This window comes from Tachypleus tridentatus, chromosome 1 (genome assembly GCF_004210375.1).
Source record: "Tachypleus tridentatus isolate NWPU-2018 chromosome 1, ASM421037v1, whole genome shotgun sequence".
NCBI classification, from domain to species: Eukaryota; Metazoa; Arthropoda; class Merostomata; order Xiphosura; family Limulidae; genus Tachypleus; species Tachypleus tridentatus.
Window position 1 is genome coordinate 166,437,795 of NC_134825.1, and position 13,951 is coordinate 166,451,745.

Genomic DNA, 13,951 nt, shown 5'->3' on the forward strand with positions numbered 1-13,951 from the left:
CAGTGAAATTTAATTCTGAATTCTCAAACTTACAAAAAAGCAATTTCTCTGTTTTAATAAAGTATAATTATGTGTACAATGGGTGTTGATCAGGGCGTAGATTTTTTACACCCAATGCGGGGAATGATTTTGCAACCACATATGCGGACTGTTCAATTTGCAAATTGGTAATCTCTGATCACGTGAACCTGAAAGCTGTAAACATGCAGTCACAGAGTAATCCTGTTGCCACAATACTTTAAGGTTTCCATGTAGGTTTGTATAAGTGAGGTGTTGTGAACAGTTTCCAAAATGTTAATAGAATAAAGACAAATGTGTCACAACTTAACTGCCACATGAATTTATTCCTGCACACTGCACAGTATAAAAGATGGCCATTATACTTGACAAGGTTACTAATAACTTTTATTGCATGAATTACGTTTTCAAATATTAATAAAATTAGTAATTACCCTTGATAAGTTTATATCTACTGAAAGACTGTTCATGTTGTTTGATAAAAATGATTAATTGCGAACTCTTGAAAATTACACATCAATACAATGTAGCACATAATTATTCATACTTTTCATTGAAGATTCATTTAGTCCTCTATTCTACATGTTCCCAAATGTAGATCTCCTTTGTCACAAATATACTATATTCCTGTTAAAGCTCATCAAAAGGCAAACACGTTGTGATATAATGTCTATAAGCACGTCCATTAAATAAAAACACCTAAACAAAAACTAGCAATACAATTCGAGTAGAGGCTTCAGGCTGTTGAAATTGCTCCTTTTGTGTTCTAATTATACAAGAAAATACAATATTTTCACTATATATGATAAGAGAATATATTGTTCTTTCACCATAAAGCACCAGCACTTTATTAGAGGGTGGTGATAATCTGACATTTCATGGATTAATGAGGGCCACAAACACAGGTCTAATGAGCCCTGTTGTAAAATCGAGGCTCAGACTAAAGGGAGCGGAGGGGTTGATGTAGGGCGCGTTTGGATCTAAGCGGCCCGAACCTGTCGTTAACTGTACACTAAACGTACTATGGTCAGCAGCTTCGGCAGCTAAGGAGAGTAAGGCGTTCGACAATAAAACCGGCTAGACATGCATAAGAACAAATGGCGTAAGAAAACTGCACAATATACACATAAGATTGATGCAACTACAAGCTACAAATAACCTGCCAGATCTAGATCACAGGAGTTTACGCTTGGGAGTAATATTTTCGAATTTCATGCTCTGTTCAATCTGCTGTGATGAAAATTTTACTTAATCTCATACTACGTAAAAGACGTAGGAAGATTCTGTGATAGTGCTTGCAAGCCTTGCATGTATACTTAGGCTTACTGACTGATACTTACGAACTATCGCTTAGATCGAAAAGCTTAGAAGCACGCCTATATTAAAGATGTACATTTCGGCTACTGAAAAAGCCTACATCTAGGCCTAATTATGTAATTCGATTGATAAGAACACGAGAATCACAAGAACAAACACTCAATTTGTAGGCCTGTGATGCAATAAAACATTTCAACAGACCAAACTCTAGGGGATGATTGTATGCACCATACCCCCCACCTAAAATGAAAGGGCATGTATCCCCCCCCCAGGATCTACGCCCCTGGTGTTGATATCAATACTTTTATACAGCTTTAATGTAATCTAAGACAGAAGTAATTAAAATAGAATTAAGAACTAATAGTTAATTAATTACTTTAAAATAAGCTCATACAAAAATGGTTCGAACAGAATTAACAAAACAAGAGTTAATGAATTCCGTTAATTAAAACACAGACAATAACCTTACCTTCTATTTAGTTTAAGTGATTTAATTTACTTGAAAGTAACTTGTAATTGATGAAACTTAAAAAAAAATTTGTTGACCCTTTGATTGATAGAGAACTAACCCAATGGGTAAGTGACGTTTCTCAACTCGTCTTTCTTTCCTTATTTGCTTGAAGAATAAGTCTTTAATCCTGTTATTTTCTGGTAAGGACAGTCACCTTGTCTAAAATACGAATGTCTTTTATAGTCAGTGTCGATACTTCTGTCTCCAGCGGGGTATTTTCTTACCATAACACGTATTCCTGGCATGGCTAAGCGGTTAGGGCACACGACTCGCAATTTGAGGGAAGCGGTTTCGAATCCCCGTTACATTACATGTGCTTGCCTTTTCAACCGTGGAGGAGTTATAATGTGACGTTCAATCCCGCTATTTGTTGGTAAAAGAGTAACCTAAGAGTTGGCGGTAGGTAGTGATGACTAGATGCATTCTTCTAGTCTTACACTGATAAATTAGGAACAACTTGCGCAGATAGCCCCCGTATAGTTTTGCGCGAAATTCAAAACAAACAGACAAAAAAATGATTATCACTCCACTCAATGAGTCACCACAGCGCATTTACGGCCTATTATACATGGAACTAAATGTTCTTCTGCAGGGTCTCCGAAAGTGTTCTGTTTAGAGAATAAATAAAACCAAAGTTGAGAGTAATAAATATTTTTACTTCTTCACTTTGAAGTTCATACGTCATGCTGTGTTATAGCCTTCATAGTGCATAATGCTTCTCGTGATTCGTGGCATGCGCACGTTTTTTCAACATAAATACAATACAAATTGCAACGTTAAGCGTCCATTATTAGATGTCATTTTAGTGTTTACTGACTAAATGACAGACAACACACGACTGTATAGTGGTGCGAGTGGATAGAGCAGGTGGTCTTCAGCCTATTTTGAAAAAGGTACTATTCTGTATTTCAAATATTTGTACATGCTGTAAAATAAAACTGCTCAACTAACAGTTTACTACTTTTCCTGTGTTATATTTTCAGTTAAACTGATTTCCCCAACTAGTGACAAAATAGGTACCATGAAATAACAGAAGATTCGGATAGGATATATATTACAAAGTGTTGCTGAATTATTTGAATCTGACTGGGTTTGTGAAAGAAAGATATCGGAAGCAAATGAAAAACACAACGAACACAATCCTTTATTCAATAACACAAAACATTGAAGTGTATTTATGAGTAAAGCGCCTTAACAACCTGGTCATATCAGGTCTGTACATGTTGTATCTGCTTGATTACAACAATGCTCTCCTTAAAAATTATTTTTAAAACAGTGTTAAACTTATTATCTTAATCAAGTGACATTTCCACAGGCTTATGTGTACTTATGCATATATCTATTGTATAACGTGTATCCCAATGTAGAATATTGTAAAACTATGGAATATTTGGTCTCACAAGCTTCTGTGGATCTCTTGTTGACCAACGTACAGTTTGCCTACTGTTGTCAACAGTTTACAATCTAGTGCAGTCGCATTACCTTTGTTACCTTTGCTACTATTTGATTGCGACATAAACATAGCCTAGGTCTAGACACAAAAGCTGATTCATGTTAACCGCTATACAAGTGCTTACCTCTAACTTCTGACTTTAAATTTAGAACAAGTTGACTACAGCTGTCTCCCAGTCCCACATTTGCACATCACCCAAGTGTTTGATAGAGTATAGGGCTGAACAAAATAAACTAATGATCGGTTGTTGCACAATCTGTTGTTGAGACGAACCGTTTCAAGGATTTACCTGTCTGAAATGCTTCAGAAAATATTCCAGGAGTCTATGTACTTTCTGCATTTTTAAATATCAGGAGCAAAATGTGTTTTGCCTCATTTATAGGAATTGGTGGTTGTAGGAAGTTCTTCTTCCATGCAGGATTTCAGACAACATTTGGTTGAACCATCTTAAAAGTCACAGCATCCATACTCAAAAACCACAACACTGAGAGGAGTGGTAGATCCCTGCTCTAGGATAGAATAACAAGTTACCATGGAAAATTGATTTCTTCCACGAGTGATAAGATATACCCTTACAGAATAATAAGAGGTTTATTTAAGGAATTTATTACAAAGTAATTCTGACTTCTTTGTGTGTGACTAAGTTTACCGGCCTGGCATGGCCGAGCGCGTAAGGCGTGCGACTCGTAATTTGAGGTTTGCGGGTTTGCATCCCCGTCGCGCCAAACATGCTCGCCTTCCCAGCTGTAGGGGCGTTATAATGTAACGGTCAATCCCACTATTCGTTGGTAAAAGAGTAGCCCAAGAGTTGGCGGTGGGTGGTGATGACTAGCTGCCTTCCCTCTAGTCTTACACTGCTAAATTAGGGACGGCTAGCACAGATAGCCCTCGATTAGCTTTGTGCGAAATTCCAAAACAAAACAAACAGACTAAGTTTACCAAATGAAAAAAGACTGGACAAAATTGTGAAAACACAGTGAAAACAATATTTTATTCGATAAATTAAAACAACAGTATATTTGTATTTTTAACACACCACTCAACAATCTTTACTGAAACATATAAAATATGTAATTCTTTCTGAGAAATTGACATATTCATTCCAAGCCGAGAAACATAAATTTATATGTATGTTTCTATAATGTTACTCTTTTCTCGTGATAACTTTATTGCTACTCAACATAAGGAAGGTCATATCATAGAGATATCATCAGAAGAGCCAGGACAAAAGATTACTGTTTCATTGAAAACCACATATACACAAAAATAATAGAAAGTTTTGAAAAACTCTGCATTAATACAAGGGGTAACAAATACATAGTATACTTTCAAACCACATCTACAAAGAAGGTACCCAATCATGTTATCCAGCATCACCCTTTATTGATATTTTATCAATCACCAATAATGAATAGCTTGTTCTCTTCATCCTAGTTCAGCAAACCCTTTTCGCTTTGTGTGATTATTCTTTTGATAGACCAGCAAGTAGTACAGACTACAAAGCATCGTCCTTATCTAATCGTCTTTATCCAAACGTAAAGTTGCCTATGCATTTTATGGATACTTGTGTTTCCATATACAGGTGTGTATGTATACATATATATACTACATAGCCAAAAGTATGTGGACACCCCTTCTAATCAGTGAATTCGGCTAATTCAGCGACACCCATAGCTAGCAAGTACATGAAGTCAATCACACAGTCATGCAATCTCCATAGACAAACATTGGCAGTAAAATGGGTCACATTGAAGAGCTCAGTGACTTTCAACATGGCAGTGTTATAGGATGCCACCTTTCCAACAAGTCAGTTCGTCAAATTTCTGCTCTGCTAGAGGTATTTCGGTAAACTGTAAGTACTGTTATTGTGAAGTAGAAACGTCTCGGAGCAACAACAGCTTAGCCACGAATCGGTAGGTCACACAAGCTCACAGAACGGGACTGCCGAGTGCTGAAGCGCGTAGCTCGTAAAAATCGTCTGTCCACAGTTGCAACATTCACTACCGAGTTCCAAACTGCCTCTTGAAGCAACGTCAGCACAAGAACTGTTCGTCGGGAGCTTCATAAAATGAGTTTTCATGGCCAAACAACTGCACACAAGCCTAAGATCACCATGCGCAACACCAAACATTGGCTGGAGTAGTGTAAAGCACACTGCCATTGTACTCTGGAGCAGTGGAAACGCGTTCTCTGAAGTGGTGACTCAAGTTTCACTATCTGGCAGTCTGACAGACGAATCTGGGTTTGGCGGATACCAGGAGAATGCAACCTGCCTGAATGCATAATGCCAAATGTAAAGTCTTTCGTTAGTACAGCGGTAAATTTACGGATTTACAACGCTAAAATCAGGGGATTGATTCCCCTCGATGAGCTCAGCAGATAGCGTGATGTAGCTTTGCTATAAGAAAACACACACACGCCAACTGTAAAGTTTTATGGAGGAGGAATAATGGTCTGGGGCTGTTTCTCATGGTTTAGGCTAAGCTTTTTAGTTCCAGTGAAGGGAAATCTTAATGCTACACCATATAATGACATTCTAGAGAATTGTGTACTTCCAACTTTGTGGCAACAGTTTTGGGAAGGCGCTTTTTTGTTTCAGCATGACAATACCTCCGTGCACAAAACGAGGTCCATAAAGACATGGTTTGCCGAGGGTGGTGTGGAAGAATTTGACTAGCCTTCACAGAGCCCTGAATTCAACCCAATTAAACACCTTTGGGATGAAGTCAGGGTACTGTGAAAATGGGATGAATCAGAACGCCGATTGCGAGTCGGGCCTTTTCTCCCGACTTCAGTATCCGACTTCACTGATGCTCTTATGGCTGAATAGGAGCGAATTCCTGCAGTTTCAAAATCTACTTAAAAGCCTTCCCAGAAGAGTTGAGGCTGTTATAACAGCAAATGGAGAATCAACTCGATATTAATGCCCATGGTTTTGGAATAAGATGTTCAACAAGCACATATGGGTATGATGGTCGGGTGTTCACATACTTTCGACCATCTAGTGTATATTCTAAATTAATCCTTAAATGGAACAAACACACAATCACAGAGAAAAAATTACTTATATAAACAAAGACTGCACAACATAATTCAACTTAATTACAAAAATACACATATCACATGGCATAGTAGTGCTTTGTATGTAGAGAGGAGCCGAGAAAAAAAATGGCTGTCGCATTCAGTCTATTTCCCTGTGATGCTTACAAATAACTCTTAAAGTTAAGTTATAGCTTTATTTGAGCACCCAGTTACTATTATGGAGTTTTTCACAGCTTGTATAGCAGTAATATTATTCCGTTCTTCTATCATAAGTATTTTTGTGGTGAAATACTAAAAAAGGAAAACTGCTATTTACCAGTGAGCTCAGTTTATAAGCATATATTATTTCAGTGTTTCATAAATAATAGTTTCGTTTCTGATCGCTAGGTAGCAGCAAAAACTGTTCTTTTATAACTAATGTTTGTGACTTTTCATTCACAAGTTGTCAAAACATTTTCAGTAAAAATAAATAAATAAAAATATGTTTGTTTTCTGAATTTCGCGCAAAGCTACTCGAGAGCTATCTGTGCTAGCCGTCCCTAATTTAGCAGTGTAAGACTAGAAGGAAGACAGCTAGTCATCACCACCACTCTTTTAACAACGAATAGTGGGATTGACCGTAACATAATAACGCCCCCACAGTTGAAATGGCGAGCATTTTTGGCGCGACGGGGATGTGAACCCGCGACCCTCAGATTACGAGTTGCACGCCTTAACCGACTTGGCCATGCCGGGCATAAAGTAAAAACAATCTGAATTAATATTCCAGGTTCCAAGTAGATTAAGTATTTATTCAACTGACAAATCTGTACGCATGTTATTGACGTTTGAGTTTAAAAACCACAGTTTCTTAATTATCATAACAATACATTATATAGAGGTCTACTTTTCGTCATATGTGTGTATGCGTGATATCATATTTTACGGCCTGGGATCTATATTGTATTCTTGTTAACTGACATGACCCTAACATCTGATAGAGTCAACTTGATCAAATGCAATGAGTTAAGATAAGGTTCCCCAACCCATAGAAATTATTCCAGTGTAATAGAAAATTAGAGAAACTGAGAAATATGATAAGATATTACCAATATATATTACCATTGAATAATAAAAATAAAACAGATTTTGATATATCAACATAATTCAATAAAACTGTTGTAAGAGGAGGGCAAATAAATAATAATAATATGAAAAATTAAGTATGATGTGGAGATGGTGATGCCAAAAACAGGAACAAGATAAAGATAAATACACAAAATCATACAAAAATTGCTACGTAAGTAGCCAATTTTTTCCAAAAATAACTTTTATTGACAACTACATTTTCAATTCCTGTCAGTTGCCTGAATTCAGGTTCGAACACAAACATTTAAACTAAATAGTGCAATACACTCTTACAATGGCTAATAACCGTGAGCTTGTAAGATTGAATCAGTAGTTACTGGCTACTTCTGTAGGAATGTTTCGATGATTTTGTGTATTTATCCCAATCTTGTTTCTGTACCTTTCTCATTTCCATCCTTACATCATACTTTTTTATACATTGTTGCATTGCCTCCACACTGTACAAATGCAAAAGAGCCTACTACAACTACATGAAACTACAGGAAATACATGATGCAGTAAAATAATCCTTTATTATCCAATAACACACTCATTGTATAAATACTTTTATCTTTACATAACCCTTAAAATAGGCATCTATGTGCTGCTTAAACCGCAAATCTAAACCTTAACCTAAACATGTACACTGTACAAAATTAATTAATATGCCAAAAGTAATTGTACAAAATAACATATGTAACTTGGTAGCATGTAGGATCATGAAATTGATCGTTGCTCAATATAACCATTACCAGTTGCAGTATGAGATGCTGTTTTAACTCTACCAAGGGCTATCGTACGGATTGCTGCAAGTGTAGTGATGAAAATCGATGCACAGTTGCTAATGTTGGAAACTGTGCTGTCTTTGAAGTTATCATAGTTATGATTGACAGTTTGGAGGCTTCCACTGATATGATGGTGGTAAAAGTAAAAATCATGCACTTATGATGGGGCAGTTGTCTTGAAGTCTGCTTTTCACTTGATTGAATGAATATATAAAAAGCTTCTAATAGGATTCATAATCTTATGATTCCTCTGGAGGTGCAACCACACACACATTGTTAAATGCTCTTCCATATAAGAATCCTTTTGTCATGTACTTTATCTTTATGCTTTTTTTAAGTTTATTTTATAGGATCTCTTTTTTTTTTTTTTTACCTGCTCCTTCACATCGATGGGGGACCATTTTCAAAGAAGTCAAACGTAACAGTGCATCCTGCATGTTGTAGGTTGTGAACTTATGTGTGTTCACTTTTTCTCACTCATGAAGATCCGCTTTTAGCGAGACTATGAAAAGTGAAATGACTAATGGTGTCCTGGAATGTTCCAGAGTTTCGAGGGCAAGCCATGCAGTATCACCTTCAGAGCCTGCATGTCAAATGCATTGTTGAGCAATGTGTTTTCATCCATGACTCTTATAATATAAAAATTAGGTTAGCTCCAAACATGGAGGACAATACTAGAAACTCTGAAGCACAACTGATACTAAAGAGAAAATACTCACTATTTATTTCTTTATATGCAATTCTTAAGAGAGATAGAAATACAAATGAATAATTACAAAATTAAAGATAGCCATAAGGGTAAGGATTTGATCTTAAATACGGATAGTTAGAAAAATTCAGTCAAGAGTGTTGATTGAATACCCCAGTCACAAAAATACTTTGTTTTGGAAAGCTCATTACGACAAACAGAAAAAAGGAAAAGCTCAAAATTAACATGTGGTCGAAATTTAATATTTGTATTACGAATTTATTATGCTAAAAGTCGTATTTCGATAGCTGCGGTTGGCACAATTAAGATAGTCCATATTGTAGTTTCGTGCTTTACTGTGCCTATAAATTGTTCTCTTTTTATGAAATATAGCTGCTTTAAAGAAGACGAAGAGGTTGGACTACCGCAAAGACGAGCATGAAAAGATGATGCACTCAATTTTTTGGAATTAGAAATAAAGTGTTGTGATTTTTTTTAATTTCTTAATCTTGTGACTTAATACTTTTAGCAGATTGTCTTCAGACGATTTAACGCTACTAGTATTAACTTATGCAGCTCAAAATTAATTTCTTTTCTAACTTACTCTCGTGTCATTAATTAATTTACATCTGTCTAGAGGGCGAAGAAAATACTTTTTATGACGTCAACATCATGGGATTTTCAACCGTGATTACAGCATCATTGTAACGAAAGTTGTTGCAGTGGATATGTCGATAACTTGTGAATATTGAGACTTAATATATGTTTTTAACTCATAACAAACCTTAATAGCTGGTTAAAGGTGACGTAGTATTGGTAAGTAACTTATATAACTTGTGTTCATCATAAGTAATTTGTTTTAGCCAATCACTGAATCACCTGTTGTTGTGTCCTCCCCTCGATTGACTAATATTTTGTTTTTCAATATACAAGTTACACAGAAACTGTGTTGTAGTATCTGTCATATAATAGAGTTCATCACTGCATGTGCATCCATGGCCTAGGTTTATAGTTCACAGGATCATTAAGTTGTTTTCGTATGCGTTTTGTAACCGTTATTTTACGTAACAACATGTGAACAAGAAATTCGGTTCTTCAACTTTCAAGACAGCCCTTCAATATCAGTCTTGGAAAAAGGTAAAAATTTTAAATTCGCGCGTTGCTTTATATATATAAAGATAATAAGAAATAATGAAACTATAGTTGCGAGTTTAAAAAGCAAATTTTTAAGGAATGAGAGAATAATATTTTGTTATGTAGTGACAACTGGATTATTTGGAAAATATGGATAGTTTTTCAAAATAAAATTGTAGGTATTCAAGATAGAAAAAATGTTTAAAATGCTATGATGGGGTGTTTAAGAGTCATATGGGTTCAAGAAAACATTGGTGAAATTAGGAAATTGAGTCAAATATCTACAGAAAGATTTGCTGAAAATGTTAAACTAATAGTAAAGATTACTTTAAATATATTAAGGGTAAGCAGAATGTTAGGATTGGACTAGGGCCTTTGAGAGGTGATAAAAGATTGCATATATTTGATGCTTATGAGATAATGGAACAGTAAAATTACATCTTAATTTTTACTAACAAAGATTTAAGCATTAATTCTCATTCTGAACAGTTGATAGGTGGAAGTAATTTGAGCAAGATTATCACATTAATTCTGACTTGTTACAAAATTGGGAAGTTTAAGGAGTGATAAAGCTTCTGGGCCAGACAGTATTTACCCAAGAGTTTTATAGGAGGTTAAAGATTAAATGTGCAAGCCACTTGCTACTAATTTTTAGAAGTTTTTGAAATGAACAGGTGTCAGATGACTGGAAGTTAGTTAACTCTAGATGCTTCTATAGAACTGCATTTCATCCATCAGTGTTTTGTCATCTAAGATGTATTTTAACTTCAACGTTGTACAGGCTGTCTTTGCTTCAACAGTGAAGAAGCAGTTACGTAGAGAAAGCTGTGACTGCTCCTGTGCTATGTAATATGCAGAATTGTGAAAGCTGATTGTAGGTGTAAATGCTACAGGAAAGAAAAACAAAAAAAAAAAACCACTGGTCTAGTGTCAGTGAGTTTTTTGTTGTTGTTGTAAAGAATTATACTGTCTGAGCAGGGAGTCAATGTTGCACCATTCTTTGCTATTTATACAAACATTTTTGCACCTTTTAAATTGCAGGAGATCAGTTTTTTGCAGAATGTGCAGTTTAAGTTTATCACATATTTAAATTCTGTATGCATAATATTTCCTTAACTGTCTGTCTTTGTATGGATTTGGTAATTTTGACCACCATGTAACTGATGAAACTATACATACTTTAGATTGTAATAAGCTATATCTTCATGAAATTTAAGAAACTTTTAGTAAACATTACAATAATATGAATAAAAAAAAATCTCATTTTTATTGGATATTTCAATGTGAATTTGTTGAGTTAAAATTGCTCGGACACTTATCAATTTTAATGTTGAGATAAAAACACTTGTACCGTTTTCAAATTTCATTGGTATAATGACAAATGAATGTCAAATGGTTTTAGTAAAACTTAATACTGTGTTATTTTCTCTGTTTTTATACCACACAAGCTTGTACACAGTTACAATTATTTATCCTAAAAAAACTCAGGTTCATAATTTACGTCTAATTTTATTGTGTTTTTACTCACTGAACCACATCTAACTATTAAACTGGTATGACTAGCTAGAGGTCTTCTAGCAAATGTGTAGCTCGAGTTACGGTATTGAATTATGTAACATGGATTTCTTGCAAACATACCTTGCAGAAAACATTTTGATGCATGTTTTTTGACTGGCCAGGTGGATAAGGCACTAGACTCATAATCTGAGGGTCGCTGGTTCGAATCCCTGTCACACCAAACATGCTTGCTCTTTCAGCCATGGGGGTGTTATAATGTGATGGTCAATCCCACTATTCATTGGTAAAAGAGTAGCCCAAGAGTTGGAGGTGAGTGGTGATGACTAGCTGCCTTCCCTCTAGTCTTACACTGCTAAATCAGGGATAGCTAGTGCAGATAGCCCTCATGTAGCTTTGCACGAAATTCATGACTAGTTTTTACATCTCGGTTGATTGTATAAGAATAATGTAATAACATATAGGAAATGCATGAAATTCATTACTCGTGTGCAGATCTTGTACTTTTCAGCAGTCAAATGGGATTTAATTCCGAGTTTTGATATTGTTTTTAATATTTATTGAATTTTTATTTAATTTATTTTTCAAATATTCAGTTTGGAATACAAGGTAATATTGTTCATTGTTATCATGTTACCCATTGCTGGCATTGGTTTTTTTATTATTTATATCTGTTAACTTTTTATCACAGATCAAAGGCCATGTCATCACATTTGTTGATTTGCATTCAAAATTTTATACTACTATATGAATTTATGTCAATAAGTTTGGAATCAAATTGTAGATTATAATTAAAACTTTAATACTATATATGAGTTAATTTCTTTATATAAAAATAAATAATAAAATAACACATCTAAATATAGACTTCAGTGAGTCAAGTCTTATGTTGAATGCAGCACTTTGAAATTAAATGTTTGTAATGTCAAAATATTGACTCTACAGTTTTGTAAAAATTAGGAACTAAATAACATTAACAAGCTAGAACATAAAATAAGAATTTCTGATCTTTATATTTCACTGAATCAAATGCAGTGGCCCTATTCACTTCTTTCCAGTTTTGAAAATGATCCTTTATATACATTTACTTAAATATATGACATGAATAACTAATTAACAGCTTAGAATGTCACTGGTGGTTTTCTCAATTATTTTAATCTGTGAAAAGGTGACCACGTTCTTTCAAATCAAGAAATCAAGAAGATAGATTGCATCTTTAGTCTGCTTGAAGTTTCTTTTTTTTAAATCTCATCTTAGTGTACATCTTAGTGGAATTTTGTGATATGAGTGTAGTTATTTATGATTTTTTGGTTATTCAACTGTATATATAAAAAAAAGTTTCATATCCTCCACGAGTGAAATTTTAAAAGGCTTAGCGATCTATGTCCAGCAGCAACTGAGTTCAGAGGTCATAGAGAGAGGAGATAATTGTTTGCTTTACTTCTAGATTTATTGTTTTATATTTTAATAAAAATAAGTTTTTAATAATTTTTTCTAAATAGTAATAACCTGTATACCTATATAATGTATAATAATTGAAATGTGACTGTATTACAAAATACTAGTCCACTTAAACGCAGCCAAGCCAAGGAAGATTAGAAGACAGTTTTATATTATTAGATACATAACATGAGTGCATGTGCACCACATTATTACAAGTTATTAACTAGGCATAACTGTAAGGTCAATATAATAAAATATGTAGCATTATGAGACTTAAGCTACTTAGACTAAACATCTGTATTTTGATGTTGTGGTCATTTTTTTCATGAAAAAAAGCATAATTCATGATTATTTCCTTATATTTTTATGATGGTTACTTGATTGGTCAAGTAACACATCCCACATATAGTATAGGAAATAACAAAGTATAAAGTCTTCTTGAAATAAAACATTTGAAATCTATTTAGGAGGTTTTAGAAACAATGTAAGTAATATTTGAGATTTTTGGGATGAAGAATAGTTTTATTAATCATGACACGAAATACCTTTTCACTCAGACGAGTAACAAAAACTATTTTCACAAATAAAGCTTTAGCAAAAATAATTCATTAAAAAAAATCTGTTGTTTTTTTATGTATAAAGACTTGTAATCTTTGCTAAAAGTCTACCAGATTTTGTGAAGATGTACATGCTGAATCTAAAGTTATCCTGCAAATACTTAATGTTTGCATACATGTAGATGAACTCTTGAATATTATACCAAACCTGTCGTGAAAGGGTTAACCCTTTCTTATGAATTGTTGTGGTGATTGTTGGGGTTCAGTAAGTTTATCCATAAATGAGATGGTAGTGGTTTTGGATGTTTGCTGAAAAAGATTTAATGCACTTATGGAGATGTTTACCAACACAGAGAGCACACAGCAGTAAATGTTGTCTGT

General features: G+C 34.4%; 1 protein-coding gene across 4 annotated transcripts in view; it reads left to right on the top strand.

The window, feature by feature from the left end:
* Positions 1–9,581: 9,581 nt before the first annotated feature.
* LOC143229840 (transcription factor CP2-like) overlaps positions 9,582–13,951 on the top strand; it is a 77,070-nt gene continuing 72,700 nt past the window's right edge. For 3 of the 4 annotated variants that reach the window (XM_076462663.1, XM_076462672.1, XM_076462678.1), the window contains exon 1: positions 9,587–9,737. The gene's annotated coding sequence lies outside the window, so the exon portion shown is untranslated. Of the gene's footprint in view, positions 9,738–13,951 lie in introns of all 4 variants that reach the window. The other variant, XM_076462686.1, reaches the window with a different exon arrangement.